Source organism: Zea mays, chromosome 2 (genome assembly GCF_902167145.1).
Source record: "Zea mays cultivar B73 chromosome 2, Zm-B73-REFERENCE-NAM-5.0, whole genome shotgun sequence".
In the NCBI taxonomy this organism is placed as follows: Eukaryota; Viridiplantae; Streptophyta; class Magnoliopsida; order Poales; family Poaceae; genus Zea; species Zea mays.
Window position 1 is genome coordinate 145,935,810 of NC_050097.1, and position 27,728 is coordinate 145,963,537.

Consider the following 27,728-nt stretch of genomic DNA (forward strand, 5'->3'; position numbering starts at 1 on the left):
ATATCCCGATATACAAGAAGGAGGATGTTCCTCCTAAATTTGTGAATGGGAGGCCGTTCTTGACGACGGTGCAACTTTCTAAGTTGTCGATTCCGAAGATTAGAATGCATGAGTGGTACATGGTGGCTAGCAACAAATACAAACTCGAGGACTTCACATTTGTTGTGCCAGAAGATGCATTTTGGAGCAATGATAATATAGATCCTGTGCGGCATTTATTCTTTGACGATCTGTGGTCGTTGTACCACCGACAAAGGATGGAAACCAACTACTTAACCCTCTTTTGCTTGTAAGTACCTCTAAACTTTCATATTTGTTAGTTTTGTACACGCACACATAAACGAGAGTCTAACGATTAACACTTTTTACACGTAGGATGCAATACATGGATGATAAGAAGAAACAACTTAAGATAGGGTTTCTTGACCCATTGATGATATCCCAAGCTCACTACAAAGAAGTTGCTCGGAGACATGGAGAAGAATACAACGACTTGGATGATGATAAATTTGAGAAAGCCGTCAAACAGAATCAGAGAAAGAAAATGAAGGTAATGGCGGCATACATTGGACGAGCCATTTATAATCATGTACAACATGGCAAGGACTTAATAATAGCTCCGCACCACTTTAAGTAAGTTCTCGACATGGTTTTGAACTACAAATTATGGCAATCGTGATCTTAACATGTGTTTTCGTCTATGTCTATATAGTGACCACTACATTTGTATCATGATCTTTCCAAAGCATGGTAAAGTCATGGTCTTCGACTCACTGAGAATCAAAAAGGCTGCGTATAATGACTTCTTGAAGATTTTAGAGAAGTATGATTATTATTGCACACTTGTACTTATTACAACTTAACAAATGTATTCTTAATCTCACAATGCTATTCTTATATGCAGTGCATACCGTTTTTATTGGAAAGATCTTGGCGGCAAACATCCAGAGGACAAGCCTAATTTGTTAATATCATTATTTCCATATGGTGACAAACAACCTCCGGGTATTGTCCTGTGCGGTTATTATGTATGTGAATGGTGTCGTGTCACCTTCCATTACATGGTCAATCGTGAGGATGTAAGTTCGCTATCATTGTCTATGTTGCAATTTTTATGTTATATTGTTGCTCATCACATTACTCTTAGCACTGCTTGCTTTTTGCTTTCATTGCAGGTTCCTAAATCCAAGATCAATGCTGAATGGTTAGAAAGAGATATGGTTTTCGTCAGCGTGGCTAAGGTTGTAAAAGACTTGCTTTACTTTATGCGCCGTGAAGTTCTTCATCAACAAGTGCTATTCTACAATACAAATGGAAATTTGCAACACTTCCCAGAACTAAGTTTGTACATGATATCACACAGTGTTTAGATCTTTAGTTTGGAACTTGAGATGTTCAGTTGTCTATGGAACTTGAGATGTTGAGTTGTTGAGTTGTATATGGAACTTGATATGTGTATAAATCTGTGTATGGAACTTGATATGTGTTTGAATCTATGTATGGAACTTGTTATGCAACATATCTGTGTATGAATCTGTGTATGAATCTGTTATTAATTCTGTATATGAATATGGAATCTATATATGAATCTGGAATCTATATATTGAAATACAGTCGGACCTATATTTAAAACCGCCTGTGATGTGTCTAACACAAGCGGCTAGGGTTAGAAACCGCCTGTGATGTGTGGCTAACACAAGCGGCTAGGATTAGAAACCGCCTGTGATGTGTGTCTATCATAGGCGGTTCCTTTAGATGGAACCGCCTGTGATGTGTGTCTATCACAAGCGGTTTTTGATTGACCGCCTGTGATGTTGTTTTACATCACAGGCGGTGCACCACAAGCGGTTCCTGGAACCGCCTGTGTATAGAGGCTAACTGGACCGCCTGTATAGAGGTTTAATGTAGTAGTGCATGTATGAAAGCCTCATCATGAGACCACCGGTAGAAGTCCTCACTCACTACTACCTCGGTGATGTTGGGATGTGGATCCTCATCGATTGAAAACACTTTAGGAACGAGCAAAAAGAATCATCCTCCTTGCACTTGATGGATTTGAGGTATCATGGTTGCGTCAGCTTGTTAGAGAGTGACTGAAAGTTGGCAATGAACCTGACACAAAAGTCGGCCCAGTCGTTGATGTAGTGATGACAAAGGTGAGGATGCCACTAGGACACATCTTGCCCCAACATGATTGGGCAGTAGGATGTCATCACATCCTTCATTGCCTCTGTAGATCGGGCAGCCGTGAAATAAATGGCCAGCCAGTCGCTCGGGCCCTATTTTGCCTCATACATGTCGACATTGGAGGCCTTGAAGTTTGGTAGCCACTACACCACATGTAGTCAACCGGTGAAGGAGAAAACCCCAAACATGCCCCCAACGTTTGGGTTGCCACCCTCTACATCGTCATGGTGTCGGTGTCGAGGCGACGACTAGGAACGACAACTGGCTAACCATTCATGAACTGAGTGATAAGGCACAAGACTATTTGTTGATGTCGCTGTAGAAGTTATTCGAGCCTCGACTCCTCGCTATGGGTACAGTGGTCATGGTCATACTCTTCTTGGCATCTCAGTTCTTCTTCATGTTGTCAAGTGTGTGGTGCCTCAATTCTGCTCCGCACGTCATGACAACTATTGGGTCGGTGGTGTATGTCCCCCTCTAGATGATCCGGAGGAAGAAGATGATTTGCCTCTTGCCTAAGGATTAGTCGGTAGGCGTTTCCATCCAATGAGTTAGGGAGGTCGTTGTCATTTTGGGCCAGCACACCTCTGACTTGACTTGGAGTTTGCATGAATTGAGCGAAGTCAGGTAGTAGGTTACACGGAAGGAATAATTGGCCATGTGGTTGAAGGTCGTCGCGCTCGGCAAGCTCATGCTCAACATGCTCGTGCTCGTGCTCATGCATCCAATCTTGAACATCATGCCAACTCTTCCATAGAGTATTCCTTTGATCATGGAATGCTCACTCGTTTGGGGTCAGATCACGTTCGCTGGCGTTATGATGACACCGGATGTTCCAGCGCCGGTTCTGGTGACAACACATGTTGCGCTACTACGAATCTTCCCCTACCATGGTGGGTTTGTCATCAGAGACAACGTCATCTTCCACTCCCCTGTTGATGACGGGGTTGTCGGGGAAGTAGAAGGGTGGTTCTGGAACCGTGGCCTTGGTGACAACATTAGTAGACTTGGTGATCACGATAGCTTCAGGATGCCTGGAGATCTTCGGTAGGCATGATCTGCATGAGCGTGAATCCATGAGGGATGCGACGTTCTGGGCTCCGACGGAATGTCACCAGCTCACCAAACGTCATTCGAGGGTAATGATGATGATGTGCCCTAATTGGAGTCCGTCAGGGAGGTCTTCTGTAATGCCCTGAATTTGGGGGTAGAATTTTTTCTTCTTTAATACTCACCAAATTCAGGTATTACTCTCTTTTCTCTTCCCATTTCGCTCCTTCTTCCCAGTTTCAAGGCAGTATAGCGACTGGTGTACGTATTACGTGTAAACAAAAACCTAAGTTGACATGGGTGTTGCATCATGCCAAAGCATATTTATTTTGTCTGATGTCGTGTTGAATCGCGTGTTCGCCTCGTCTGGTTTCGGATTTTGATTCGCGATTGGAATTCCGATCAGTGGTTGTGCGTGTCATGGGATTTCGACCCGCGACGCGACCCAGCCTGGCCTGGCCCAGCTCGGCCTAGCCCTAGCCCGCGCGCCCCTGGCACCCCTGCCTCTCCCCATGCACGCCCCCCTCCCTCCCTTTCTCTCATTTGATTTTCCCACGCAGCAACTCCCTATCCTCCACCTCTCTCTCTTCCCTGTTGTGCCCTAGGTGTTTTGGTGACGGTTATCGCCGGATTTGGATCCCCGAGGTGAGCTCCCCTCTCCCTCTCTCTCTCTTCCTCTTCCTCCCCTTCCCTTCGCTGCGCGCGCCCTGGCGACACGGCTCCTCCCTGGCCCGCGGCTCGCCCTCCCCAGCGCGGCCCCCTCGGCCCCCCGCCGCGGCCCCCTCGACCCCCCCGGCGCGCCCCCCTCACCCCCCCTACGCGTCTCCCTCGACGTGGCCCCCTCGGCGCCCCTACGCGCGGCCATCCTGGCCCCCCGACGCGTGGCTCCCCTGGCCCCCTGCGCGCGGCCCCCTATGCGCGGCCCCTCGGCCCTGCCCTCGGCAGCGTGGTTCGCCGGCGCGGCCTGCGTGGCCTCGCGCGCCCCCGACACGCGCAACGCGCTCCCGCCCGCGCTGTATCACGCGCGCGGTGGTTGATTTTTGGTTTTAATTAATTTTAAACTTTGTTTAATTAATGTGCTGCATCGCGTGCTTCATCGTGCGGCAAATTAGTTTGATTTCAGATTCTATTAATGTGCTCCGTCGAGCGCTTCGTCGCGTGACGATCCATTTTAATTTCAGATTAATTAATGTGTGACGTTGCACGTCCAGTCGCGCGACGTTTCATTTTAAATTCAGTTTAGGTGATGTATGTCGTCGTGTGCTTCATCGCACGATGCTTGACGTTATTTTTATAATTAATTCAAGTGTCTCATGGCGCGCTCCATCGCGCGACGAGCCGTTTTATTCTTATTTCAGTCTAAGTGATGTGTCGCGTGTTTCGCCGCACGACAATCCTTTTAAATTTACTTTGATCTGTTTATAATGATTAAATATGGAACATGACTTTATCCTATGCATAGCGTGATGGCAAAATTAATACCATTCTGTTTAGACGAGTACCTTGATTTATGATCGCGTAACGTGATCGCTCCTCGACCGTTACTCTCTCTTTCTCGCTTAGTCATAGGTGTGAGCCCTGCACCGAGCGTCTGTTTATTTATGATATTTTATTGCATGGTGTACTGTTCTTTTGTATTAAATTTGTGGAATGTATGTTTGAACTCGTATAGATAACAGTCAATTTGTGGAGTCCGAAGGAGTTGCTGGTGAAGACCCTGAGCAGCAGTCGGTTGGTGAAGGCAAGTGTCCCTTGACCCATCTATGTCCTACTCATTACTATAATTCACTCCACGCATTTACATGATTCAAACCTAAGGATTGACTAGCTTTTGGTTTATCTTGTCCTTGTTTACCTATTTTGGTTGGGTTATTTTAGTTTAGCTATATGCTAGTGCTTCACATTAATCAATGAACATGATGAGATTATCTATGATACATTGTTTTCCCTTTTTATTATGATGATATACTTGTGGCATTTAAGGGGACTCGAGCTGTTTCTCGAGTGCCTCTCCGTAAGGACTGGTTCGTTGGATGACCGCCCGGGAAAACAGTGCAACCATGAGGGTGGAATGGGACACCCTTAGCTGAATAATTAGAGGAACTGGGGTGTAGTTCGCTTCGGTGTCGTGCCATCAATGGGGCTCGGTGTATGCGGCTCGCTCTACCAAGGGTGGTTTGCCCCTTGGGGAGGAGTGCGATACATTTAGGAAACCTAACAGGCGGCTACAGCTACAGGAAATCTTTGTAAAGCTACGTAGTGAAACCCTGCCTATTCACCTTGGTAGTGTTTAAGGGTTTGATCGGCCCGAGGCAAGAGGGAATCACGGCAGGTGGGTAAAGTGCGCAACCTCTGCATTGTGTTATGAAACTGATATATCAGCCGTGCTCGTGGTTATGAGCGGCCAAGGGAGCTCCATTGATTAGAGATACTTTGATTAGAAATACTTTGATCAGAGATGGTTAGTTTACAGGTGGTGACAAGGATGATGGTTTGATTATGCTTATGGTAATGTTTCTGGTATTCTTTCCGTTTGGAAAGGGTACTTTTGGGTTAATAACTTGGGTTAATGCTAAACCTGGCTTTCTACTAGTAATAATAACCTGACCAAAATGCTTGACTTAACCCTACATAAAGCTAGTCCACTACAGCCAAACGGGACAATTGCTGAGTATGTTGACGTGTACTCACCCTTGCTTTACACACCAAACCCCCTAGGTTGTCCACGTTGCAACCACTGCTCAGGAGAAGATGAAGTCGTGGAGGAGGACTTCTAGGAGTTCCAGGAGTATGATGAGTTCTAAGTATGGGTTAGCGGCAAACCCCCAGTCGGCTGCCTATGAAGGCCGTGTGTATCTACGTTTCTTTTCTGCACTTTGATAATTGTTAAAGACTATATGGATGTACGAATGTGCATGAACCAGAAGCTGTATGAATGTGCATGAACAACTTGAGCCCTGACATGGCCATATATTTGCAAGGGATGTGTCCAATCACCTTCAAAGAGTTGGCATCAAAGGCGACAGATATAGGGAACTACATGCAACATATCTCTAGGCAGGCATGACCATACAACAAGCATGTGATGGAAAGAAATGGTCCATAGGATAAAGTTCCCAATAAACCAAAATAGATGCATGCCATGGAGGACACAGTAGTCCCTTGAAAATTGCAAACTGGGGGAGCCATTGAAAGAAATCAACACAGAGGTGATGCATCAGCTCCTAGAAGGCCAACTTTGAGTGAGCGACAAAATCAAACATATTCCTTCCCTATGGAAGACGTAGATGATCTTTTCATAGGCTTAAGAGAGTTAGGCCTCATAGAACTCTCGAAGCCCAAAAGGCCAGAAGAGGCCTCTAAGTTCAAGGAACCAAAATTTTGACACTATCATTGTATCTTGGGTCATACCCTTAAAGATTGCTTTGTGGTGAAACCATCATACAGAAATTGATAGATGAAGGCACCATAAATGCTGACCTCCTCAAAAGTATCAAGAAAGGAAAGAAGGTGGCTACATCAAATGTCGCCACCTTTCGGAACGATCTAGTGAGTCATGCGACTTTAAATATGTCACCAAACTATGATCAATACATGTATGATCAACATATGATGATATCAAAACCTGAGTATGTGAATGTGACTATGCCAGGATATCCAAAACAACAAGTTGAGTCCAAGCATGAAAGCAAGGCTCTCCGCCGGTGGATCCACACCCTAAGAGGTGGAACCTCCACTTCACAAAGATCAAGAAAGCGTCAACATCAATTCTCAAGACGACTTGCTCTATGATGAGTGATGGAAAAGGGCGAAGGCCCGTGCATCTCCCTAAATGTAGAGAAGCACGAGCACAACACTATGGAGGAGTATGCAACTTTCGCCATCGAAGTATTTGAGGATGATGATGAACCACTTTACTTCCCCGAGGAAGAAGTGCCAGAAGTTGATGAAATATAGCTTAGATCAGTCCGTCAACTGCCTAGTTCGTCTCAGCCACGAAATCCTCAAAATGAGAATGTAACTCCGAGAAGTGTGACTGGCCATGTATCAAATGTGTCGATCAAGTATGATGTAGTTGCTCACTTGAAGAAAATACCAGCTATGCTTTCTGTATACGATGCCTTGTGTCTTTCTCCCGATTTGTGTAAAGCATTTGTTACTGTATTATCCTTTCAAGAAGATTATAGAGCCAAAGTTTCCCAAGTGGAAGTAGAATTAGCTCAAAGTCAAAACGTGACTTTTGCTGATAAAGATTTCTTATTAGGGAATAAGAAACATAATAGACCGGTTCTCATGCTTGGTGAGATTGATGACTTAGGCATTAACTGTATCATGATTGATGGTGGTTCAGCTATTATTTTGTTACCTCTGCGTACTCTTAAAAGGATAGGGTACTCCACTCGTGATCTGAGCCAGTCTAATGTAATTATTCATGGTTTAACCAGTCTGGCCAGGAAGCATTGGGAACAATTTCCCTAGTGCTAAAGTTAGAAAAGCTTGTGACATATGTGAATTCCATGTAATTGATGTGGATACCTCGTTGTCGGCGTTTCGACCCTGGGGGGTCCCTGGACCGAGGAGTAAATTGTCGCTGCGTGTCCCAGCCCGGATGGGTCGGCGCGAGATGGAACACAAGGGGGAAAGAGAACTGCGGCTCGTGTTATCCTGCGCCTAGGGCGGATGCGCTTGCAGTAGGGGGTTACAAGCGTTCGCGAGAGAGGGGGAGAGCCCGTTCGTCGGCACGTCCTCCCGCGCGGCAACCTCCCCGTACGGGGGCCCTAGACCTTCCTTTTATAGATGTAAGGAGAGGGTCTAGGTGTACAATGGGGGGTGTAGCAATATGCTAACGTGTCCGGCAGATATGAGCCAGAGCCCTATGTACATGCTGACGTGGTTGTCGGAGGGGTGCTAGTGCCCTGTGCATGCGATGTCGTGGCCATCGGAGGAGCGCTTGAGCCCTGTAGAAGCACAGCTGTCGGGGCTGCCGGAATCTTGCTGACGTCTACTTGCTTCCGTAGGGGGCTGAGAACCGCCATCGTCATGGGAGCACGCGGGGTGCCATCATTACTTGTTTACCGGGGCAAGCCAGATGGGACGCCGGTCTTGTTCCCCATAGCCTGAGCTAGCTAGGGGTAGGGTAATGATGTACCCCCTGTGGCGTGGTCGGTCCGAGCCCAAGGTCGAGCGAGGCGGTGACTCCTCCGAGGTCGAGGTTGAGGCCAAGCCTTGGGGTCAGGCGAGGCGGAGACCGTCTTCCGAGGTCGAGGTTGAGGCTGAGCCCTAGGGTCGGTCGAGGCGGAGACCACCCTCCGAGGCCAAGGCGGGGGCCGAGCCCTGAGGTCGGGCGAGGCAGAGCTTCTTGTTGCGCCTGAGGCCGGACTTAGCTGTTGTCAGCCTCACTCTAGCGGGTGGCACAACAGTTGGAGCGGGGCAGGCGGTGTTGTTTTCCTATCAGGTCAGTTAGTGGAGGGGCGAAGTGACTGCGGTCACTTCGGCTTTGTCGACTGAGGAGCGTGTGTCAGGATAAGGTGTCAGGTGATCCTTGCATTGAATGCTCCTGCGATATGGTCGGTTGGCGAGGCGATCTGGCCAAGGTTTCTTCATTGTGAAGCCTGCACGAGCTGGGCCTCGGGCGAGTCGAGGGTGCGCTCGTCGCTTGAGGAGGCCCTTGGGCAAAGCGTGAATCCGCCTGGGTCTACTGTTCCTGCCCGAGGCTGGGTTCAGGCATGGCGAGATCACGTCCCTTGAGTGGACGGGGCCTTGACTTGAATTGCGCCCATCAGGCTCTGCAGCTTGCGCTGATGGTGATTACCAGCCGAGTTTAGGAGTCTTGGGGGTACCCCTAATTATGGTCCCCGATAGTAGCCCCCGAGCCTCAAAGGGAGTGTTGGTACTTGCTAGGAGGCTTTGTCGCACTTTTTTGCAAGGGGACCAGCCTTTCTCGGTTACATTTTGTTCCGGTGGGTGCGCGCGAGTGCACCCGCCGGGTGTAGCCCCCGAGGCCTCGGAGGAGTGGTTTGACTCCTCCGAGGTCTTAATGCCTTTCGTGATGCCTCGGTAGTCTGGTTGTTCCCTCATGCGATCTGATCGTAGCCCGGGTGCATGGTCAGGTTCCGATTTCTCAGGCTGGTTTGTTGACGCTGTCAACGGTTTGGCCAGACCCGGGTTTGCGTGAGCAGCCCCCAAGCCTCTGCACACAGCAAGAGGACGGTCAAGGACTGACTCGGCTTTTATCATATGCCCCTTCGTCGCCTTTCTGCAAAGAGGAGGGGGGAAAGCGCCATGTTGCCCTCGGAGGGCGCCGAACATGGTGTCTCCAGTGAGTTGCTAACGGGTGATCTGAGTGGACGCCCGTGCCCCGTTCGATAAGGGTCGGTTAGTGGCCCAGAGGCGCGCTCCAAAAGTACCTGCAGGTGATTTGCCGGACCCGGTCCCGTTTGATAGGGTCCAAGGGCTCGATGCCTCCCTCTGATGGGATTCCGTTATAGAATCGCTCCTGCTGGTCTTGGAAATGTCCTAGGGTACCTCGGGAGCATAGCCCAAGCCTCGGCCATGTATCGGACGTACCCAGAGTCATCCCTCGCTCTGTGTGCTCCGGGCGGCTATCGAACCCTTCGAGGGGCCAGCCTTCGAACCCTTGATCAGTAGTGGGCGTGGAGCCCGAGTGCTCTGAGGCGGCTGTTGAACCCTTCCGAGGGGCCAGCCTTCGAACCTCTGATCAGTAGTGGGCACGGAGCCCGAGTGCTCTGAGGCGGCTGTCGAAACCCTTCCGAGGGTCTAGCCTTCGAACCCCTGATCAGTAAGAGGGCTCGGGGCCCGCTTCCTTCACGGAGAAGGATCCCTTTCGGAATATCCCCTTTCCCGGTCTCTGTAGCAAGAGAGAGGAAGGGGAAAAGGAAAAGGATATGAATTTAAACGGCGTGGCGCACCTTTTTTGACGCGGTCATCATGGCGGAGGTGAAACGTCGCCCGCTTCGCCTGCCAAAGGTGTCGCTTGTCCTGCCGCGAAGTTAATGCGACGGGACGGGTGGTTCGCGGGGCGGCCGTTGCGCGAGCTGTTCGAGGGACGGAACACGGGCGCGTTGTCTTTACGCCGTGGGAGAGGGCTGAAAGGGAAATGTGCCCTTGGGCCATTTCTAAGTATTTTGGTGATTGAGTGCCAACACAAGTGTTTTTGTGTTAATCTATGCAAAGTGGTGGACAAAGTGCAAATCATGTCAAAAGGTATGTTTCTAGACTTAGTATATTGTTTTATGGACTAATGTATTGTGTCTAAGTGCTGGAAATAGGAAAAATCGAGTTGGAGAAGAGATGGCTAAGTTCAGCCGAGGTCAGCGCTGTTTGGGTGCACCGGACTGTCCGGTGGTGCACCGGACAGTGTCCGGTGCGCCAGGCTGACTCTGGTGAACTTGCTACTCTTGGGAGTTCGACGGCGGTGTACGGCTATAATTCACCGGACTGTCCGGTGTGCACCGGACTGTCCGGTGAGCCGTTCACACGCGAACTCGTCGCTCTCGGGAGATGATTAACGGCGTACGACTAAAATTCACCGGACTGTCCGGTGGTGCACCGGACAATCCGGTGAGCCAACGGTCGGCCGTGTGATCTGCGCGGGACACGTGGCCGAGCCAACTGCTAGAAGGAGGCACCGGACTGTCCGGTGCGCCAACGGCTCTCAAATCCCAATGGTCGGCTTCGCCAAATAAGGAAGGATATCCGCACCGGACTGTCCGGTGCGCCAGGCGACAGAAGGCAAGATCAGCCTTCCTAGAATGCTCTCAACGGCTCCTAGCTGCCTTGGGGCTATAAAAGGGACTCCTAGGCGCATGGAGGAGTACACCAAGCATTCCTTGAGCACTCTTGATCACTCACACTCCATTCTTGCGCACTTGTTCGACATTCTAGTGATTTGAGCTCCATTCTAGTGTGCTAGTCTTTTGAGCTTAAGTCTGGGTTTTGTGTGTGTGTATTTGCTGTGATCTTAGTGTCTTGTGTGAGTTGCTAATCCCTCCCTTACTCCGTGCTTCTTTGTGAACTTCAAGTGTAAGGGCGAGAGGCTCCAAGTTATGGAGATTCCTCGCGAACGGGATTAAGAAAAGCAAAGCAAAACACCGTGGTATTCAAGTGGGTCTTTGGACCGCTTGAGAGGGGTTGATTGCAACCCTCGTCCGTTGGGACGCCACAACGTGGAGTAGGCAAGCGTTGGTCTTGGCCGAACCACGGGATAACCACCGTGCCATCTCTGTGATTGATATCTTTGTGGTTATTGTGTTTTGTTGAGACTCCTCTATAGCCACTTGGCGATTATTGTGCTAACACTTAACCAAGTTTTTGTGGCTTCAGTTTCAAGTTTTACAGGATCACCTATTCACCCCCCTCTAGGTGCTCTCAATTGGTATCGGAGTCGTTCTCTTCACAAAGGGACTAATCGCCCGAAGAGATGGATCCTAAGGGGAAGGGAATCGTGATCAACGATAAGGAGAAGGAGTCCTTCGTCAACGAGCCGAAGAATAACAAGCCTACCGACTCGGGCTCGGGCTACAAACGCAAAGATGGGAAGAAGAAGAAGAAGACGAGACGCATCAAGGAGATCGTCTACTACGACGACAGCGATGAGTCCACTTCTTCCCAAAAGGATGACTACGACTACGAGAAACAAAAGACGGTTAATTCGAATTTTTGTTTCGACTACTCTCGTATTCCTCAGAGTTCGCTCATTTGCTTTCCATCCCTCTTGGCAAGCCTCCACACTTTGATGGGGAGGACTACGGATTTTGGAGTCACAAAATGCGTAGTCATCTGTTCTCTCTCCATCCAAGCATATGGGAGATTGTTGAGAATGGAATGAAATTTGATAGCTCGGATAGTCCTATATTTATTAATGAACAGATTCATAAAAATGCACAAGCTACTACTGTGTTGTTAGCCTCTTTGTGCAGGGACGAGTACTATAAGGTGAGCGGCTTGGAGAATGCCAAGCAGATCTGAGACACCCTCAAGATCTCTCATGAGGGGAACGACGTCACCTTGCTCACCAAGATGGAGTTGGTGGAGGGCAAGCTTGGAAGATTCGCGATGATAAGGGGCGAGGAGCCAACCCAAACATACAACCGGCTCAAGACCCTTATCAACAAAATAAGGAGCTACGGAAGCACGCGATGGACGGACCACGACGTCGTCCGCCTAATGCTAAGGTCATTCACTGTTCTTGATCCATATCTGGTGAACAATATTCGTGAAAATCCCAGGTACACCAAGATGTCGCCCGAAGAAGTCCTAGGGAAGTTCGTAAGCGGGCGAATGATGATCAAGGAGGCGAGATACGTGGACGACGCGTTGAACGGTCCAATCCATGAGCCTCAACCCATTGCTCTCAAGGCAACAAGGAGCAATGAGGCACTACCTAGCAAGGTGGCGCAAGTTGAGGCGGCCGGGCTCAATGATGAAGAAATGGCCCTCATCATCAAGCGCTTCAAGACAGCGCTAAAGGGTCGCAAGGGACAGCCAAGCAAGACCAAAACCAAGGGGAAGCGCTCATGCTTCAAATGCGGTAAGATTGGTCATTTTATTGCTAACTGTCCCGATAATGGAAGTGACTAGGAACAAGGGAGCAAGAGGGAAAAGAAGAAAAATTACAAGAAGGCCATGGGCGAGGCACATCTCAGAAAGGAGTGGGATTCGGATTGCTCCTCGTCCGACTCCGACAATGAAGGACTCGCCGCCACCGCCTTCAACAAGTCATCCCTCTTCCCCAACGAGCATCACACATGCCTCATGGCGAAGGAGAAGAAGGTATGTACTCGGGATATCACTTATGCTTCTTCAAGTGATGATGATTCTAGTGATGACGATGAGATAGACTATTCTAGTTTATTTAAAGGTTTAGATAGAATTAAAATTAGCAAAATTAATGAGTTAATTGATGCCTTGAATGACAAGAATAGGTTACTAGAAAAGCAAGAGGATTTGTTGTATGAAGAGCATGATAAATTTGTTAGTGCACAAAATTCACTTGCTTTAGAAGTTAAACGAAATGAAATGCTTTCTTGTGAAATGTCTACTTGCCATGAGACAATTTCTAGCTTAAAGAGCATAAATGATGATTTAAATGCTAAGTTAGAAAAATCTAGTAAATTAACATCTTGTGTAGAACATGTTGTGATTTGCACTAGGTGTAAAGATTTTAATGTTGATGCTTGTAGTGAACACCTAGATTGCATTTCTAAATTAAATGATGAAGTAGCTAGTCTTAATGCCCATCTTAAGACTAGCAAAAGTGAATTTGATAGGTTAAAATTTGCAAGGGATGCTTACACGATTGGTAGACACCCCTCAATTAAGGATGGTCTTGGTTTCAAGAGGGAAGCCAAGAACTTGACAAGCCATAAGGCTCCCATCTCCGCCAAGGAGAAAGGGAAGGCCCCTATGGCTAATAGTGTGCAAAAGAACCATGCTTTTATGTACTATGATAGGAGACAATCTAGAAATGCTTATAGGAGTTATAATGCATATGATGCTTTTGATTCTCATACCATGTTTGCTTCTAGTTCTTCCTATATGCATGATAGAAATATTGCTAGGAGAAATGTTGTTCATAATATGCCTATGAGAAATGTTGTTAATGTTCCTAGGAAAGCTAATGAACCTTCTACAATATATCATGCTTGCAATGCTTCATTTGCCATTTGTAGAAAAAATAAGAAGGTGATTGCTAGGAAGTTAGGGGCTAAATGTAAGGGAGACAAGACTTGCATTTGGGTCCCTAAGACAATTATGACTAACCTTGTAGGACCCAACAAGAGTTGGGTACCTAAGACCCAAGCCTAAATTTGCCTTGTAGGTTTATGCATCCGGGGGTTCAAGCCGGATTATCGACAGCGGATGCACAAACCATATGACGGGGGAGAAGAAGATGTTCACCTCCTACGTCAAAAACAAGGATTCCCAAGATTCAATAATATTCGGTGATGGGAACCAAGGCAAGGTAAAAGGGTTAGGTAAAATTGCTATTTCATCCGAGCACTCTATATCTAATGTGTTTTTAGTTGAGTCTCTTGGATATAATTTGTTATCTGTTAGTCAATTATGCAATATGGGATACAATTGTCTATTCACAAATGTAGATGTGTCTGTCTTTAGAAGATGTGATGGTTCACTAGCTTTTAAGGGTGTACTAGACGGCAAACTTTATTTGGTTGATTTTGCAAAAGAAGAGGCCGGTCTAGATGCATGCTTAATTGCTAAGACTTGCATGGGCTGGCTGTGGCATCGCCGCTTAGCACATGTGGGGATGAAGAACCTCCACAAGCTTCTAAAGGGAGAACACGTGATAGGTCTAACTAACGTGCATTTCGAAAAAGATAGACCTTGTGCAGCTTGTCAAGCAGGGAAACAAGTGGGAAGCTCACATCACAATAAAAATGTGATGGCCACATCAAGACCCTTGGAGATGCTTCATATGGACCTCTTCGGACCCGTCGCCTGTGACACCCGGTTTGCAAAGAAGAGAAGTTGGAGGGTGTTCTTTTTGTTTTTTTTCTCTCTTTCGGTGGTTGCGTTTTGGGAATTTGGAATTTGAGGAAAAACATTCAGCAGTAGGGCAGTAGAATTTCTTTGGTTAGGCGCTTGCATTGGGGGTCGGGAGCCGTCGCGAGGGCGTGTTGGGCCGCAAATCTTGTTTCGGCCCACAAACCCCCATAACCCTAGCCGCCCTCCCCCTAACCCCCCCCATTCTTTGTGCAGCCCCCCCCATTCCCCTACCCTCTTGGCCGCCCCCCTCCCATCTCCTCCTTTCTCAAGCACTTGCAGCCACACATCAAACCCTAGCCGCCGCCCCCCATCTCCTCCTCCCATGGTGCCATTCGTTGCCGCTCGGATCTCCGTCGCGTGGTGCAAATCTTCAACGGTTTTCGGTGGAGGGAGGAAGGGAGGAAGAAAAGGGAGAGAACCCAAGGTGATTTTTGTGTTTATCTCTTGTTCATTTTATGCGGCAATCCAATTGTTTAGATGTTGCGTGTGCGATTTGGTAGAAGGGCTGTCCAGAATTTTAAGGGGGTGGACGAACAGCAGCAGAATTAGTGATTTCTGGGCTTTTTTCGTGGAGAATTAAGGGGAATCAGTTTGGGAATCATGTAAAACTTTGGTATACCTTTCCAACGAGTATTTATGCGCTCAATTTGGAGTTATAAATTAAAAGTTATCACCGTTTGAAACCGGGTAGGTGGCTGTCCAAAAAAACAGATTTTCAGGGGATGAACAGCAGCAGTATTAGCAGTTTCTGGGGATTTTTCGGGAGTAATTAGTGTTAATCAGTATGAGAATCATGTAGGGCTTTATGTTATCTTTCCAACAAGTACTTATGCGCTCGATTCGGAGTTATAATTTAGGAGATATCGTTGTTTGAATCCGGTTATGTTGCTGTCCAAAAAAAAAAACAGATTTTTCAGGTGGGTGAACAGCAGTGGTATTAGAAGTTTCTGGGAATTTTTCGTGGGTAATTAGTGTTAATCAGTATGATAATCATGTAGGGATTTGTCTTATCTTTCCAATGAGTACTTATGCGCTTGATTTGGAATTATATTTTAAAAGATATCGCTGTTTGAATCCGGGTATGTCGCTGTCCAAAAGACAAAGAAAAACAGATTACAGAGTTCATCTTGTGGACTGTTTTGGGATAATTAGATATTGGAATTTAATTATAAATTGTATACAAAACTTGTTGGGAATTTTATGTAGATGCCTCTGGAGTTTTTGTTTGTTACCACCGCTGTCATAATCTTAAAGTTATGAAATTATTAAGCAGCGCCGCTGCAGTTTGGTGGGTGTAGGGAGAGATGTAACCCGCGGCGGGGTTTGAGTTTGTGCGTAGGTGCGGCGTCGCTTATGAGCCTGATTATGTGAAATTGGTGCACTAAGCTGGGTGTCAAAAACAGGTGGTGGACTTCCTGATCGTACTTAGGGATTTGCCCGAACTTCCGGTAAAGGCAAGTAAATACAGTGGTGGTTGCTACCGTTTGGTTTGCATCCTATTCCCTGTCATTGAGTATGCATAAGTTTCAATTATGTTAATCATTGAATTATATGATGAAGTTTATTTGTTTGGAAGTATTAATTCTCAATTGTCTAATATTGTGGATGATCATAATTTGGTAATGATATATGTGGTTGATTCCCATCTTGGATGAAGTTGAAGTATCTTTTTGAATCATGTTATATGAAGTGTTGTAGGCATGACATGCACATCGCATCATCCATCTTGCATTTTGAAGTTATGTCGTGATCTTATGGTCCGACCGTACCGGTACATTTTTAGCATCGTACGTTGCCCGAGGGGGGGTACGATGCGGCTTCATATCCTTAGTGGTATGAAGGCAGAAGTCATCCTTGCATTTGCAGACATTTGCACTCATGAGGAATATATGAAGTGTGACATTACTATGTTACTATTGTGGTTTCTACCTGTGAGGTGTGGTAAGTAGGTGTGTTGTATGTTGTATACGTGCTGCACCTTCGTAATAAGAAGGTTGTGGAATCAAGTGGTGGTAAAACAATGTTCTCATGTGGTTAAACTGTTTGATATTATTTTACTTGCTGAGATGTGTCATCTCACTCTTGCATTACTTAATGCAGGTACTTGATACATGTTGGGAATGAGGGGAGTAGTAGCACGTCCACTTTTACTCTCACAATAACGCTGCCTAGGCGCAGCCATGATTTAATTAGAAACTTATTGTCAAAGGAAGTTTGTTTTCTTTATATGGTCGAGCGCACTGGTTAATTCAGTTCAGGTCGTATGTTTATCTTTCCTTGCTAGCCGATTAATAATACTTAGTATGTTTTAGTCATGATATATGTTTATACTCTGTTGCCCCCTCTTTTAAGCAATCTTGCAAAGGGGATGCTGCCAAAATTTTATATATGGACGTCGGAAGTGTAGTTCAGTAGCATTCCGGGTTGTTTGTGGAACCCGGAGTGTTACAGTTGGTATCAAAGGATAGGGTTTGATGGGGTATGTCGTTAACGACGTAATGCTTGATATGAAATGTTACTTCTATTTAATATTGGTTCCTTGATGTGGTTGTTATTGAAATTATTATGCAAGTGAAGCTACTAATGTACTTGTTTTATATACATATCGTCATGATGTTTTTTTGAGATGCAATGTTTACTAATCTCTGAGCTATTACCATCATATATTTCTATATGCTTGACTGTGGACGTTTTTTTTTCCAAAAGGATTCTTGGGTTCTAGTACTTGTAGGACCGATTGTTTATTGAGCTTGTGTATAGAGGATCTAATCCGACTTGGTGTAGTGTGAAAACACTATACAATGTAGTTTTATGGTGTTGTTGAGTTTGATTGACTGTTGGGTTACAACCCAACTTATCAATGTAATATTTCCATGGGTGCAGTGCTTTACACCTCACCTTTTTTTTGGCTAGTGTGGCTACTTGCCAACTTGATCTTAGAGTACAATAGGTTTGTCTCCATAGAGCAAAGGCAATGTTGTACTGTCTATGAAATCTTGAGACTGGTAGAACTCAAGTGAATTTGTAAGATGACGTGGATAGATAAGTTCAACCATGTTTACATGATAGGTTTTCTTATTGTGTGCAACCTTATCTTTAATAATAAATAGGGTGATTTCAAGTGGATTTTATGTCTATATTACAGTTGAAGAGGCATGCATGTTTTCCTTCTATGGTTTGTTTCTATAGCCAAAAAGGTTATGCATAAATTTTATTTGTTGGAGGCTAGTCATGTGGACGATATGGACAACCCGTTTTATATTGTTTTTAATCGCCGATGATATATGGTAGTTTTTTTATATGATCAGTTCTCTATGCATGCTTGTTGAATTATTATTTGGACCGCTTTATCTTAAACAAAGTCAATGTTTAACTGGAAGTTGCTTATGTTTGTTAGTCATCTATCTCTATAATGATGTGGTTGTTGCATCAGATGGAGATTTTTTTTATATATGAATGATGGTTTGATAGATCATGTATGTCTACTACTTTGAATTCATCCTATGACATCACTAGGTACAAATTGTTCAAGTGCAATAATAGGAGGTATTGTTGTATGTGAGGTTAATCAAGGTAGTTTGGTTAGGTGGATTGTCTTATTGAAGTCCAATTACTCCTGTTGAGCATAGTATCGTGTTATTATTTTAGTGTTGAAAGTAATATTTATGAAGCTTTTGCATGAGTCTGTGTCAAGAAGTACATTAGTTTTTCTTGTTGCTATCCCTTCATTGCTTTATGAGTATTGCAATTTTTATCTCTTTTGAGAGGAGAAAAAGATGTTATATGACATGAGCACCATTTGCTTCACGTCAACAGAATAGTTTTGGAGATTTCTAGTAGTTGGATTCTAGTGTAATAACAACCATGTTTTATAGTGCTAGAGACGGGTATGTCAGGTGTTTCATACATTGTCGATACATGGATGTTTGACCTTAGTGGCATTAAGAAACGAGGTTGTTGAATTCATTGATTGTTGTGCTTAGTGTTCTAACCTATTTGGTAGAATGTTATTTAAAGACTTTGTGGAGTTGCATCCCAGTTTGGTAGTGGAAAATCCTAGTGTTGATTGCACCTACCAATGACTTGGGTTTCATTTTATATTGTTTTTTTATTGTTGATAATGTGTTGTTTGGTTTCGGGAGGCATTTTAAATTAGTTGGAGGTTGAATCAGGCTTCACTTATCTAGAATGTTTTGTAGTATGTTTCTTCATCTTTCCATAGGATGCTTAATCACCATGTTTGGTCTAAACATTTGAGAGATATGGGTTTCTTAAAACATCTTTGTTGGTGTCTCTAGCAGAGTGAGTCTTTAATTTTGTACGAAAGAGTAGACATTGAAGACGGTATAATTTGGTCTTTGTGGATTATGAAAGTTTTAGTAATTTCATGATCTTTTCAAAGAGTATGGGTTTCTAATTTTCATTGCATATAATTGGAGTTAGGTTGCTCTGAAGTTGTTGGACTGTTGTGTCTGAACTTTAGGCGTCGTTATAATCACCAATAAATCGACCGCGTTTTGATAGTTGCATAGCACAAATTTGCGAATTCTCTTTAAGCAAAACTTGTAGGTCTTTTCAGTACCTTTTTAATGGGTATTTACTTGTAACTGTCTGTTAAATAGATTTGGAGAGGTGGTTGCCCGGATATAAGTCGAATCTCTAATGTGCAGTATGTCAGGCTGAGTTTAGCTGTAGGTCATGCAGAGTTGAGGGCTATAAGGATAAATTTGGGTGCAACTTTATTGCAAAAGTCGTGGACAATTTTCAAAACTTTTCCAACGCGTGTTCATTGTAGTTTAAGTTGAGTATAGCAGGAGTTATAGGTTTTTGAATTTTAGTTGTCCATTGTTTCAATCCTATCAGTTTTGCAACAAAAGAGTTGCATTGTTTTATCGGTTTGGAAACCAATTCCGAGACACTCATTATAATAAAAGTTCTAGGGAATATTATAATCTTTTCAATGAGTTTATATTTGCAAAATTTTGTTAGCTGCAGGGAGTTATGGTATCATGTATAGAATGTGCTTGGATGAATATGTGGGCAGACATAACATGCTTAAATTGATTCTTGTTTGCATGATGTGAGATTAGGCTTAAATGATTTAAAAAGTTATCATATTGCTTCTCTACTTATATTTGTTCTAGGTGTCTCGTAATGAAGAACCTAAAGTTATTAGTCTTTCAATGAACACTTAATCTTAGAAGAGTAATGAACCTGATAAAATCTATTGCTTGCTATTGGGACTGCATGACCAGTGTTAGTTATGCAGCTAGTTCAATGAAGCAAACCATCTTTTCTGTAGAGATGTTATATATAAAAGTTGTAGCCAACTTCTTTATCTTACTTGTGTAAAAATTTGATGACCATAGGTCTAGTAGTTTGGGAGTTATGATTTTCTCAAGTCCAGTCTTGAAATCTGTGTAGATTCTGTACAGATTTCGAAGCTGACCTTGTTTGCCCAATTTAAACTTCGAATAACTTATTATAAATTATAAAGAAGTTGTAGTACTTTTCTTAATCGTTTCAACAAATTTTGGATTAATTTTTTTGGAGATCTATAAGTTAAGTTACAGCTGTTTTAAGTGTGATCTCTGAATCTGTCCAAATTTGGACAGCAGAGCCTTTCTCGTGTCTTTTGACCTTAATATGCATTGAATTAACTTAATATGTTTATAAATGAATTATAGAAAATTCTACTAGCTTTCTAAAAAGTCTGGGAGCACCTGAATTGGATGATTGAGACTCCAATTATGGATTTTTGAATTGAGTAGTTGAATTATGTCCAAGTCTGGACACAATTTATGTTTAGCATTGTTTGACCTTTCTAAGTGTCAAATCTTGTTGTGATGATAATACCAAGGGTATAGTGGACTTTATAAGCTTTCTATAAAGTCCTAGTTTACTAATTTTCGATGCATATTTTGTGAGTTAGGAGCAAAACAATTAACCACTGTGCTGCTATCTAGAAATATGCAAGCATTAAGTTGCTCTCTTGAAGTTGCTCTTGTTTGGCTAAGTTTGGTTTAGGCTATAGGAACATTATATGCCTTGCATTCATATATACATTCCTGGAAGTACTTGCATATGTCAATGATTGATTTGGTGTCAGGAAAGCTTGGTCCGAGGTATATAGGATCGTCTACTATCTTGGCCGAGTTGGCAGCTGGGCTTAGCACATGTAATTGTCGGAATCTATGATCAGAATACACCAAGTATTCCATGTCTTTATGTTGAGGAAGTATTTGCGGAATCCAGACCATCAAATCAAGCTAGAGCCGATTCCTGTGTAGCAAGAGCAGACTCTAGAGTGCTGTCTGCTGCGTATCTTAGAATCCTAGGAGCTTGAGGAGCTGATGCAGCAGAAGTACTCGAACTTTTCTTTATGTGTGAGTTTTGTTGATTCATTAATTTTTCTTTTGTTGTTCCGATAGAAGCGTCGGAATTCGAGGTCGAATTCTTTTAAGGGGGGTAGAGTGTGACACCCAGTTTGCAAAGAAGAGAAGTTGGAGGGTATTCTTTTTGTTTTTTTCTCTCTTTCGGTGGTTGCGTTTTGGGAATTTGGAATTTGAGGAAAAACATTCACCGGTAGGGCAGTAGAATTTCTTTGGTTAGGCGCTTGCATTGGGGGTCGGGAGCCGTCGCGTGGGCGTGTTGGGCCGCAAATCTTGTTTCAGCCCACTAACCCCCATAATCCTAGCCGCCCTCCCCCTAACCCCCCCATTCTTTGTGCAGCCGCCCCCCCCCCCATTCCCCTACCCTCTTGGCCGCCCCCCTCCCATCTCCTCCTTTCTCAAGCACTTGCAGCCACACATCAAACCCTAGCCCCCCCATCTCCTCCTCCCATGGTGCCATTCGTTGCCGCTCGGATCTCCGTCGTGTGGTGCAAATCTTCAACGGTTTTCGGTGGAGGGAGGAAGGGAGGAAGAAAAGGGGGAGAACCCAAGGTGATTTTTGTGTTTATCTCTTGTTCATTTTATGCGGCAATCCAATTATTTAGATGTTGCGTGTGCGATTTGGTAGAACGGCTGTCCAGAATTTTAAGGGGGTGGACGAACAGCAGCAGAATTAGTGATTTCTGGGCTTTTTTCGTGGAGAATTAAGGGGAATCAGTTTGGGAATCATGTAGAACTTTGGTATACCTTTCCAACGAGTATTTATGCGCTCAATTTGGAGTTATAAATTAAAAGTTATCACCGTTTGAAACCGGGTAGGTGGCTGTCCAAAAAAACAGATTTTTAGGGGGATGAACAGCAGCAGTATTAGCAGTTTCTGGGGATTTTTCGGGAGTAATTAGTGTTAATCAGTATGAGAATCATGTAGGGCTTTATGTTATCTTTCCAACAAGTACTTATGCGCTCGATTCGGAGTTATAATTTAGGAGATATCGTTGTTTGAATCCGGTTATGTTGCTGTGCAAAAAAAAACAGATTTTTCAGGTGGGTGAACAGCAGTGGTATTAGCAGTTTCTGGGAATTTTTCGTGGGTAATTAGTGTTAATCAGTATGATAATCATGTAGGGATTTGTCTTATCTTTCCAATGAGTACTTATGCGCTTGATTTGGAATTATATTTTAAAAGATATCGCTGTTTGAATCCGGGTATGTCGCTGTCCAAAAGACAAAGGAAAACAGATTACAGGGTTCATCTTGTGGACTGTTTTGGGCTAATTAGATATTGAAATTTAATTATAAATTGTATACAAAACTTGTTGGCAATTTTATGTAGATGACTCTGGAGTTTTTGTTTGTTACCACCGCTGTCATAATCTTAAAGTTATGAAATTATTAAGCAGCGCCGCTGCAGTTTGGTGGGTGTAGGGAGAGATGTAACCCGCGGCGGGGTTTGAGTTTGTGCGTAGGTGCGGCGTCGCTTATGAGCCTGATTATGTGAAATTGGTGGACTAAGTTGGGTGTCAAAAACAGGTGGTGGACTTCCGGATCGTACTTAGGGATTTGCCCGAACTTCCGGTAAAGGCAAGTAAATACAGTGGTGGTTGCTACAGTTTGGTTTGCATCCTATTCCCTGTCATTGAGTATGCATAAGTTTCAATTATGTTAATCATTGAATTCTATGATGAAGTTTATTCGTTTGGAAGTATTAATTCTCAATTGTCTAATATTGTGGATGATCATAATTTGGTAATGATATATGTGGTTGATTCCCATCTTGGATGAAGTTGAAGTATCTTTTTGAATCATGTTATATGAAGTGTTGTAGGCATGACATGCACATCGCATCATCCATCTTGCATTTTGAAGTTATGTCGTGATCTTATGGTCCGACCGTACCGGTACATTTTTAGCATCGTACGTTGCCCGAGGAGGGGTACGATGCGGCTTCATATCCTTAGTGGTATGAAGGCAGAAGTCATCCTTGCATTTGCAGACATTTACACTCATGAGGAATATATGAAGTGTGACATTACTATGTTACTATTGTGGTTTCTACCTGTGAGGTGTGGTAAGTAGGTGTGTTGTATGTTGTATACGTGCTGCACCTTCGTAATAAGAAGGTTGTGGAATCAAGTGGTGGTAAAACAATGTTCTCATGTGGTTAAACTGTTTGATATTATTTTACTTGCTGAGATGTGTCATCTCACTCTTGCATTACTTAATGCAGGTACTTGATACATGTTGGGAATGAGGGGAGTAGAAGCACGTCCACTTTTACTCTCACAATAACGCTGCCTAGGCGCAGCCATGATTTAATTAGAAACTTATTGTCAAAGGAAGTTTGTTTTCTTTATATGGTCGTGCGCACTGGTGAATTCAGTTCAGGTCGTATGTTTATCTTTCCTTGCTAGCCGATTAATAATACTTAGTATGTTTTAGTCATGATATATGTTTATACTCTGTTGCCCCCTCTTTTAAGCAATCTTGCAAAGGGGATGCTGCCGAAATTTTATATATGGACGTCGGAAGTGTAGTTCAGTAGCATTCCGGGTTGTTTGTGGAACCCGGAGTGTTACATCGCCTATCTAAGCATAGGAGGAAGTAAGTATGGTCTTGTTATAGTTGATGATTTTCCCGCTTCACTTGGGTATTCTTTTTGCAGGATAAATCTGAAACCCAAGGGACCCTCAAGCGCTTTCTCAGGAGAGCTCAAAATGAGTTTGAGCTTAAGGTGAAGAAGATAAGGAGCGACAACGGGTCCGAGTTCAAGAACCTTCAAGTGGAGGAGTTCCTTGAGGAGGAAGGGATCAAGCACGAGTTCTCCGCTCCCTACACAACACAACAAAATGGTGTGTGATAGTCGCCTAGAGGGGGGTGAATAGGGCGAAACTGAAATTTACAAATATAAACACAACTACAAGCCGGGGTTAGCGTTAGTAATAAAGAAACGAGTCCGCGAGAGAGGGCGCAAAAACAAATCCCAAGCGAATGAGCAAGTGAGACACGGAGATTTGTTTTACCGAGGTTCGGTTCTTGCAAACCTACTCCCCGTTGAGGAGGCCACAAAGGCCGGGTCTCTTTCAACCCTTCCCTCTCTCAAACGATCCACGGATCGAGTGAGCTTTCTCTTCTCAATCACTTGGAACACAAAGTTCCCGCAAGGACCACCACAAGATTGGTGTCTCTTGCCTCAATGGGTTTGATTGCAAAGAAAGGATCAAGAAAGAAGAAAGCAATCCAAGCGCAAGAGCTCGAAAGAACACAAGCAAATCACTCTCTCTAATCACTATGGCGTTGTGTGGAGTTTGGAGAGGATTTGATCTCTTTGGTGTGTCTTGAATTGAATGCTAGAGCTCTTGTAGTAGTTGGGAAGTGGAAAACTTGGATGCAATGAATGGTGGGGTGGTTGGGGTATTTATAGCCCCAACCACCAAATGTGGCCGTTGGGAGGCTGTCTGTTTGATGGCGCACCGGACAGTCCGGTGCCCCCTGCCACGTCATCACTGCCGTTGGATTCTGACCGTTGGAGCTTCTGACTTGTGGGCCCGCCTGGGTGTCCGGTGCACACCGGACAGGTACTGTTTGCTGTCCGGTGTGCCAGCATGGGCGTTTCTGACCCCTGCGCGCGCAGAGCGCGCATTAAATGCGCGGCAGAGAGCCGTTGGCGCAGAGAAGACCATTGCTCCGGAGGCGCACCGGACAGTCCGGTGCACACCGGACAGTCCAGTGAATTTTAGCGGACGAGCCGTTGGCGTTTCCCGAAGCTGGCGAGTTCCCGAGGCCGATCTCCCTTGGCGCACCGGACACTGTCCGGTGTACACCGGACAGTCCGGTGAATTATAGCCGAGTCGCCTCTGGGAATTCCCGAAGGTGGAGAGTTTTGAGGCTAAGTCCCCCTGGTGCACCGGACATGTCCGGTGGCACACCGGACAGTCCGGTGCGCCAGACCAGGGGTACCTTCGGTTGCCCCTTTGCTCCTTTGTTGAATCCAAAACTTGGTCTTTTTATTGGCTGAGTGTGAACCTTTTACACCTGTATAATCTATTCACTTGGGCAAACTAGTTAGTCCAATTATTTGTGTTGGGCAGTTCAACCACCAAAATTAATTAGGAACTAGGTGTAAGCCTAATTCCCTTTCAATCTCCCCCTTTTTGGTGATTGATGCCAACACAAACCAAAGCAAATATAGAAGTGCATAGTTGAACTAGTTTGCATAATGGAAGTGTAAAGGTTGCTTGGAATTGAGCCAAAATAACTACTTACAAGATATGCACGGAATGTTTCTTTCTTATATAACATTTTGGACCACGTTTGCACCACATGTTTTGTTTTTGTAAATTCTTTTTGTAAATCCATTTCAAGGATCTTTTGCAAATAGTCAAAGGTAAATGAATAAGAGTTTGTAAAGCATTTTCAAGATTTGAAATTTTCTCCCCCTGTTTCAAATGCTTTTCTTTTGACTTAACAAAACTCCCCCTAAAAGAGATCCACCTCTTAGTGTTCAAGAGGGTTTTGATATACCATTTTTGAAATACTACTTTCTTCCCCTTTTGAACATAATAGGATACCAATTGATAAATACTTTTGGAAAGCACTAAGTTTTTGAATTTGGTGGTGGTGCGGTCCTTTTGCTTTGGGCTCATTTCTCCCCCTTTTTGGCATGAATCGCCAAAAACGGAATCATTAGAGCCCTTGAAGTGCTATCTTCCCCTTTGGTCATAAATGAGTTAAGATTATACCAAAGACGGAGTCCGGTCCTTTTGCTTTGGGCTTTTACTCTCTCCCCCAAAGACAAGGTCCGTTTATTGGAGCGATGGCGAAGGATGAGTTACGGAGTGGAAGCCTTTGTCTTTCGCCGAAGACTCCAATTCCCTTTCAATATACCTATGACTTGGTTTGAAATAGACTTGAAAACACATTAGTCATAGCATATATGATCAAAAGTGTAAATGAGCTATGTGTGCAATCTAGCAAAAGAAATTGCGAGAATCAAGAATATTGAGCTCATGCCTAAGTTTGGTAAAAGTCTGTTCATCAAGAGGCTTGGTAAAGATATCGGCTAATTGATCTTTAGTGTTGATGTAAGAAATCTCGATATCCCCCTTTTGTTGGTGATCCCTAAGAAAATGATACCGAATGGCTATGTGCTTAGTGCGGCTATGCTCGACGGGATTGTCGGCCATTTTGATTGCACTCTCATTATCACATAGCAAAGGGACTTTGGTTAATTTGTAACCATAGTCCCACAGGGTTTGCCTCATCCAAAGCAATTGCGCGCAACAATGACCTGCGGCAATGTACTCGGCTTCGGCGGTAGAAAGAGCGACCGAATTTTGCTTCTTTGAAGCCCAAGACACCAAGGATCTTCCCAAGAACTGGCAAGTCCCCGATGTGCTCTTTCTATTAATTTTGCACCCCGCCCAATCGGCATCCGAATAACCAATCAAATCAAATGTGGATCCCCGAGGGTACCAAAGCCCAAACTTAGGAGTATAAGCCAAATATCTCAAGATTCGTTTTACGGCCGTAAGGTGTGATTCCTTAGGGTCGGATTGGAATCTTGCACACATGCAAACGGAAAGCATAATGTCCGGTCGAGATGCACATAAATAAAGTAATGAACCAATCATCGACCGGTATACCTTTTGATCCACGGACCTACCTCCCGTGTCGAGATCGAGATGCCCATTGGTTCCCATGGGTGTCTTGATGGGCTTGGCATCCTTCATTCCAAACTTGCTTAGAATATCTTGAGTATACTTTGTTTGGCTAAGGAAGGTGCCCTCTTGGAGTTGTTTGACTTGGAATCCTAGAAAATACCTCAACTCCCCCATCATAGACATCTCGAATTTCTGTGTCATGATCCTACTAAATTCCTCACAAGTAGATTCGTTAGTAGACCCAAATATGATATCATCAACATAAATTTGGCATACAAATAAATCATTGTCAAGAGTTTTAGTGAACAAAGTAGGATCGGCTTTTCCGACTTTGAAGCCATTTGCAATAAGGAAATCTCTTAGGCATTCATACCATGCTCTTGGGGCTTGCTTGAGCCCATAAAGCGCCTTAGAGAGCCTATAAACATGGTTAGGATACTCACTGTCTTCAAAGCCGGGAGGTTGCTCAACATAGACTTCTTCCTTGATTGGTCCGTTGAGGAAGGCACTTTTCACGTCCATTTGATAAAGCTTAAAGCCATGGTAAGTAGCATAGGCTAATAATATGCGAATTGACTCAAGCCTAGCTACGGGTGCATAGGTTTCACCGAAATCCAAACCTTCGACTTGGGAATATCCCTTGGCCACAAGTCGTGCTTTGTTCCTTGTCACCACACCATGCTCATCTTGCTTGTTGCGGAAGACCCATTTGGTTCCTACAACATTTTGGTTAGGACGTGGAACCAAATGCCATACCTCATTCCTCGTGAAATTGTTGAGCTCCTCTTGCATCGCCACCACCCAATCCGAATCTTGAAGTGCTTCCTCTATCCTGTGTGGCTCAATAGAGGAAACAAAAGAGTAATGCTCACAAAAATGGACAACACGAGATCGAGTAGTTACCCCCTTA